The sequence below is a fragment of the Heterocephalus glaber genome, unplaced genomic scaffold (assembly GCF_053883595.1).
Source record: "Heterocephalus glaber isolate CG9 unplaced genomic scaffold, H.glaber_assembly_v1.0 deba00001806, whole genome shotgun sequence".
In the NCBI taxonomy this organism is placed as follows: domain Eukaryota; kingdom Metazoa; phylum Chordata; class Mammalia; order Rodentia; family Bathyergidae; genus Heterocephalus; species Heterocephalus glaber.
In genome coordinates this window covers 75,070-82,997 of record NW_028258481.1, presented here as the reverse complement: position 1 = coordinate 82,997, position 7,928 = coordinate 75,070, and the positions used below count along the sequence as shown (strand labels likewise).

The following is a 7,928-nucleotide window of genomic DNA, read 5'->3' as shown; positions in this document are numbered from 1 at the left end:
TGTGCCCCTGGTGTCTAGGTTTTGCCTTTTCTCCAAAAGATATAGAATAAGATATGACCAAAAATCTCCAAGTATAAAAAATTACAAGTACATCTCCGGAGGGAGAGGGACATTTTCTCGGGTCATATGTAAGCAGTTGCAAGAAAGGGTTCTGTTTGAAGCAAGTATGCTATAATATCCACTGCCTGACTACTCTACATTGGCCAGGCCTGTGCTGTCACAAAGTAGACAATGTTGGTGTGATGGACGTGAAGAAAGGTTTCAGGGGCCTCGTGAGGAAGGTGGAGAGAAAAAGCAATGCGTCTCTGTACATTAGGTTAAACTGAACTGAAGAATAGCAGTCTTCCATGGTTCTAAGACGTAAAGAGTTTTAAAGAGAAACAAGCCTTGGAGAAGAATCCCAGGTATAGAGTCCAGCCTTCAGAATCAGATATGGAGGCTGTGCTATTCTCCTTGACTGGTGTGGCCATTGCTGGCCCAGCCAGCCACATGGAAAGAAGGCAATCTCCAGGCAAAGAGGTCCTCCTAAGCCCGAGAGGCAAAGTCTTCATATATTGTGTCCACCCCTATTTCACTGTCAAAAAGTAAGTCACATGGACATCCTGGCTGTGTGGCCAGCAGGAACATACACCAGCATTACAGAACTCAGTAAAAGCGAAGAAGAATTGAATTTGTGCAATGCTTATCAGTCTTGAGCATCATATAATGTACAATATAAGCATAAGCGAAGGTGAGTAGTGATAGATTGAAGGAGAAAAACAAGATAATTCTATTACATTATAGAAAATTATTATATTTGAAAGAACACGGAGAGAATTGAAAAACATGAATCAGTTATGAAAATGGTGAATGATTTTAAGAAAGTATTTCAGTTTTAAGAGAATTACCACAAAGATGTATGCTCAGGAAGTGAATATTTAGAAAACAGGTGCAGTATAATGTGGTGACATCTAGAGAAGGTTTTTAAAAAGAAACGTAAAATGATAAATATGCCAGTTTTTCTAAGTGACTGTTTTCATATGTAGGAAAATTGAGAATCAAACAGAAGAAAATATTTGAGAATAATCTCTATGTAAATTCTGCAACCGTGTTTACCATGTATGCAGTATTCAACCCTGATTTTATCTACTGTCTTCCCCTAGACAAATGACTCTAGTGGTCTCCTAAGATGTTTCTCATACACTCTGGTGTATAGTAAAGTATACATTTTTTCTTCCTTACATGGCCATTCATTGCCACTTTACCACTAACAAGGGAAGAAACCAGTATAAATCAGCAATTTGAAGAGGTGAAGGACACAGGCATGCCTTGGTAAGGTAGCTGGAAGGGGGTGTTCAGCAGTTACACAAATAAATTCTCAGGAATAAGGAGTATATGACAAGGATAAAAGAAGTAACTGATGAAATAAAAATTAAAATTTATTAAGGATCAAATGAATGTTGTGTTCAGAAATAGGGTTTGAAATATTTATATATCCTGCAGGAAAATGGGTCAGTCTCCACAGGATGACATTTCTGCTAGGGTTAAACAATGGACTTGTTTTGACAGGCAGATGTTGGGACCAGTCTAGTGTAGAAACATTTCTGTGCCTTCTGAATGGTAGAGCATAATGACTAGTGTAGATGTATATTTATTGAATGTTAAATAAAGGGAACAAAACCGAAAGCATGAATTGTATAATTACATTTTACATAAACTTTCATTATCGTGAACTGAATATCTTCAGATTCCATGCATGGACACAGGCCGACTTTAACACAGTGATCGCCTGGTACAGCCTCTCCCACCGGAGAAATCTCTGTTCTCCAAAGGCAGAGGATGGGGAGGGAGAAACAGAGGAGGGGCCACGAGGCTGGCGTCTGCAGCTCCTATTCCACGGAGGCAGAAAGGGCAGTAAGCACTGGTCCAATCGCAGAAGCCCTTGACTACCCGCTAAATTATCAGCCGACAAACAGAATGTTGAGCTTAAAAATGCAACATGCCACAGACCCTAGACACTCTCCCAATGTATAAGGCACTGTTTCCTACCTACAATGCACCATAGATAACTAAAGTGTAACGAGTGTGCTTTAAGAGGAAACATATGGCTAGTCTTGTTACTTAATTAATATGAATAAAGACTTTACATAAGAACTCATTCTTTTTAAAAGAGGAAACAGCTAGTGATATCTTCAGGTTATATAAAAGGTAAGGGGTACTAACTTCATGCTGCTTGTTTTATTTTACCATAATGTAATCTTATGAATCAAAAGTCGTCAAAGAAAATTTTCTTTCAACCGAATTCAATAATGATGCAATTCTGAACACAAAATTTACATATAGGCTGTGCCTACATATGAATTAGTGGATCATTTTTATAGTAGCAACTGAGATTGACAATGGACATGGAATTATTTACTAGTTGTGAGTGATTTCCTATTTCTTATAGTTTTGTTGGTATTATTAAGGGTATCAAATTCAAAATGATGTTTTCTTTTGAATTTTCTTTTCTCTTTCATTTTAATTTCTTATTAGTACGTGCTTCTAGTACTTATGATTGCATTCCTTGTGGGGAGTTGGCACATGTATACAGCACATCTTAAGTCCTTTTCCTCTTCCTTTCCTTCCCTGCCTCCCCGTCCTCCATGTTTTGGTCCCTTTCTTTTTGCAAAAGATATATCTCCCTATTTCCTATTATCTTTTGGGGAGTGGGGTGAGTCTCGATTTTCTAAGAAGTATGATGAGTTTGCATTAAGAATATCTAATCTGGCATTAAGCTGTTTGGTATGAATTCTGCAACTTCCTCTGCTGGTTTCTGCGCTTTGCACACCTTGCTGACTCTCAGTGCCTCCAGATCTTTATGTAAAATGTGTGTACAGTGACAAAACCTATGACACTCAGAGGACAGTGAATGATATATACTGGCAAAGTCACTAACGTGGTGCTTAGCACACAGCCAGACTTCAAAGCTGACAACAGAAGAAAACGGTTCAATGAATCAGAGTTCTCTATTCTCCCCCCTCGCCCCGAGCTGTGCTAATCCCTGTTCAACCAGAGAAAAACACTGGCCAAGGATGCTATTTCCTCCATGGAGAAGAAACTGAGTATCGAAGCGAGGGAAGCTGCTCAGTTAGAACTGGCAAAGCAGCACTTGGTGATGGGAAGAACCGGTCGAGTTCATGAAGATGAAGGTTATTTCCGAGAATGCTTTCTTATATTCGGTGTGACTTTAGATTTCAAATCGAATTATATTTCTATAACAAAATATACTGTTTTATGAAATGAAGCATAACTGGTAAAATAAGGAGGAAAAAAAAAGCTCAGTAAAATGAAGTGTTTTCCTCAAATTATTGCTGCTATTTTTAGTCCACCAGCATAAAATAAACTCCTAATTTTAACTCAATTTTCCAGCCAAGACACTGCCCTCTGCAATCTCTCCTCTCATAGACTGAGAAAAGGCAACTCCAGCGGAGGCGGGGAGATTTTTCTTACTGAAGTAGGAAAGACTTAAGCGCGCTCAAGTCTCTTCCGATGCTGTGGATCAGCAGCCCTTACCAAGGCCCAGGCTGGTGTGAACAGGTCCTGGAAGTGGAGGTCTTTCTCACAGGTCAGCATGCCCTTTGATTATCTGAGATGCTGCTCCCAAAGAAAATTCAAAAGAAGAATCAAGGTAAGAAATCGCAAGTAGGAAGATATTGGAAAGGAAGAAATAGAAATAAAAAGCAGCAGAGGTGATACTGACCATGAAGGAAAATATTTCTCATTACAGAATGTCACAGGAGCAGCTCTAACCCCAAGAATAAGCACCTGATGTATTTTGCTCTTATTTTATTCTTATCATTTTTGCTGTGTTTTCTTATCATATAACTGTAGTCTTTTATGAGCAGGAAAAATAGACGTTAAAATTATTTTCATTTATTTCATCATAGAAATTCAAGACATTGCAATAAAAATGTATCTCTAAAATATAAAAAAGGGAGACAAATAAACAGAACTGGACATTCATCCTGGGTCAGCAGATCTGACACCATCCAGATGTCCTGTTATGCAACTGACCCCCATGGACTGAAGGACTTCAAATCCTCAACTTTATTCTGTTCACTTCTGCTCACAGATCGAACCAACAGGTCAAAATCCTCCACAGAGAAACCAAACCGCCCTGGCAGAATTCATCTTACTTGGCTTCTCTGATGTTCCCAGTCTGCAAGGATTCCTTTTAGGGCTGTTTCTGGTCATGTATGTGATTGTTCTGGTAGGAAATAGCCTCATTCTCATCATAACCAAGATGGACCCTTCCCTGCAGATGCCCATGTATCTTTTCCTGGGAAATTTTTCTTTTTTGGAAATATGTTATGTATTGGTCACTATCCCCAGATTATTGGCAGATCACTACAGACAAAGTAGAAAGAAATCATTTCCTTTCTGGCCTGTGCTACGCAGATGTATGTCTTTCTAGTCCTAGGGGTCACCAAGTGCTTCATTCTGACAGCTATGGCTCACGACAGGTATGTCGCCATTTGCAACCCGTTACTCTACCCTGTCATCATGAACAACAAGCGGAGCAGCCAACTGGCAGGCGGCTGCTGGATAAGTGGAGTTCCAGTTCACATCGGGTTCACCTACTCGATCTTCTCTCTCCCTTTCTGTGGCCATAACCAGCGGAACCACTTTTTCTGCGATGTACCTCCAGTCCTTACACTAGTCTGTGGGGACACTTTTATGGCGGAGATGTTGATTTATGTGTTACACTTATAATCATGACTGCTCCTTTAATGTTGATACTTGGGTCTTATGAGAAAATCATCTCAACCATCCTGAAGCTGCCTTCTGCCACTGGATGCTCCAAGGTCTTCTCCACCTGTTCTTCCCACCTCATGGTTGTGGCTTTGTTCTTTGGATCAGGCATCATCACATAGTTGAGACCAAAATCCACTCACTCAGCAAGAACAGACAAAATCCTTTCTCTTTCCTATAGCATCGTGACACCTATGTTTAATCCCATGATGTACTGTTTGAAAAACAAAGATGTTATGGTGGCATTGAAGAGATTCCTTCTGAAATGGATTGTTATAACTCCAAAACCTTGATCTTATAAAATTTGATTTCTTAATTTTCCCAGTCTCCATAGAGTGTACACCTGTCATCTTAGAACTTTGAGTTATGAATGAGTATTCTATTACTTTTTATCTCATGTGAAATAAAACTGCCTTTAAAAAAATTGATTCCCAAACACCAATACATCTTTACAAGCAGGTGCTTATGAAATTTAATGCAAAAAAGGGACTCTTTGTAATAATGTAGTAGAGTAATCCAAGATTGTTGCGGTTCTTATTGCATTTAATATTCCAGAATAATTCTTACGTTTTCTTTTGCATAAAAGTCAGTTGAATCACATGAAATTTCAGAAGACAAAGCTGACAAATAAAGGGAGCATATACCTATATTATGTATAATGCTTTCAGAAGTGGACAGTGATGTTACCGATCTCGCAGATTGGAAATACAATACAATACTTCCTCAGCCTAAAACTATGTGAAATAAGTCCCTGCTCTTTGTAGGTAACCTGCTTTTGATGTGTTTTTATAGCATCACAGATGGACTATGACAATTGCAAAAACGAAAGTTTAAATTGTGAAAAAATAAAATCTACTTTAATGCATGGAAATTTTTATTGAAGAATGGAAAAGAACTTACCGTGTTACTGCTTTAGGATTTAACTACTTTTGTTCCTCCTTCTGCAGCCATCTGGTCTCCTGCTGCTGCTGGCTCCCATCCTCCCCTCCTCTGCCTACACTGTTCTGCCCACAGAGGGCAGCGCACCTGACCTTGCTCATCCTCGCCTGCTTCATTCCAATGCCACTTTATTAGTGAGGTCTTCCCCAAGCCACGCATTCCAAGCTTCTGTTTCTCCTCCATGGACCATGGTCACTGCCTGAATTATGATTCACGTGTCCTATACAGCTTGCTCTCAGTCTTTGCTGGAAGTAAGCAAAGGCCACGAGGATTGGGACTTTTTAGCAGCTGGGCGTCCTTGCTGCTGACGTCCCCATCAGCACTTAGTATCAGGGCTCTGGGTTTGACCGTTACTTAGCTGTGTAGTCTTTTCTCCTTGCTGTTTAATTGGCACTTCATTGAAGGATTACAACACTGAGCACCTTCCATAAGCTTATTTGCTGTCTTTGTGTCTTCTATACTGAGGTGTTTTTTAACATCTTAGTTTGATATCTAATCAGGAAGTTAATTTTCTTGTTGTTGGGTTTTAAGGGTTCTTTTCACAGTTTGGAAAACTGTTTTGCTGGATGTATCTCTGCACATACTGCGCCCCAAGCTGCAGTATGGATTCCTACATTTTTAACATCTTACTCACAGAAGAGAATTTTTAAATAACTACAACTTATCACTTTCTTTCATGAACCTTCCATTGCATTTTGTATGTCAAAAGTAACTGCTCAGCCTAGGGTCATCTAGATTATTTCTTTTGTTGTCTTGTAGAGATTCTATAGTTTTGGTTTACATTTTGGTCTATAATCAACCTGAGTGACTTTTTTTTTAACACAGTTATGACTCTGTGCATCTAGATTCATTATTTCTTTTCCATGTAGATGCCCCGTTCTTGCAGTACCATTTGGTAAAAGACAATTTTTGCTCAGTTGTATTGAATAGACTCTTTGTCAAAGATCAGCTGACTATTTTTGTTTGTATTAAATTCTTTTATTGGTACATTGTAGGGATACAACACAATTACATTTCTCATTGGGAATTGTACCTTTACATAATGCATCTTGGTTCTTATTTTTTCCCCATTCCTAGCCCTCCCTTCACCCCCTCCACCCTTCCCTATTTACAAAGACTTTATTTCCATTTTTTCCATTTCTCAGCATTTTTTCCTTTCCCTTCTTTACTTTCCCCTGCCCCTCCCACTACCCCTACCCCTTTGGACCTTTTCTTCCTATTTTACATTATCGATTATTCATTCTAATCATTGGTACATTTTAGGTATACAACATAATGACATTCATCATTGGAAATTTGCACCTTTACATAGTCTCTCTTGGTTCTTATTTTTCACCCTTGCCCAGCCCTCCCTTCAAAGTCTCCAGTCCTCCCTATTTACAAAGATTTTGTTCCTATTTTTCCATTTTCTCATATTAATCCCATTCCCTTCTATCCTTCCACCTAGCCCTCCCACTTTCTTCCCCTTTGCCCCTTTTCTTCCTATTTCACATGACCTATTATACATTTAGTCCTTATTTACACTTTCAGTTTCTCACACCAGAGAAACTATTTGGTATTTACACATCTGTGTCCTATTTATTTCACTTAAGAATATTGCCTCAATGTGCATCCACTTAGCAATAAATGTCTCTAATTTCTCATTTTTTATGGCTGAGTAATACTCCATTTTATTTTAAAAAACCACATTTTCTTGATCCAGTCTCCAGTTGATGGGCATTTGGGCTGTTTCCAAGTTTTAGCTATTACAAACTGCCACAGACCAGCTGCAGTCGATGCAGGGTAGGAAGGGGAGAGGTCTCAGGCTGGCGAGTGAGAAAAGAACCTTCGCAAGCAATGTGCAGGTTCCCTCTGAGAAGTCTCAGGGTCTGATTTATTTTTATATCTTTAAGCAATGGCCAGGAGGCATTGGGCAGAACATGTTTACATTTTAGGTTGCCTTAGCAATTTCTATAGAAATAAAGGTTATTTTTTACTAAACAAAGTATATTTTTCCTAAGCTGATTCATTTCATTGAACATCATGAATACATTTAAAAATTACAATTGTCCCCTTATTTACCCACACCTAAGCAGAACAGAAAGTAACTTAATCAAAATCTCTATATCAGCGGGGATACAAGCAAGATTTAGTTAATTAAATGTCAAACTTGTGGTCGTCAGATGGCCCTTGAGAAACTGCACAATGGTTAATATAGTTTGCTATTAGCTCTCTAT

At 38.9% G+C, this 7,928-nt stretch overlaps 1 pseudogene; it reads left to right on the top strand.

Annotated features, from left to right (window-relative positions):
• The first annotated feature begins 3,067 nt into the window (after positions 1 to 3,067).
• Positions 3,068 to 5,066, top strand: LOC106008143 (olfactory receptor 10AG1-like; annotated as a pseudogene).
• Positions 5,067 to 7,928: the final 2,862 nt, after the last annotated feature.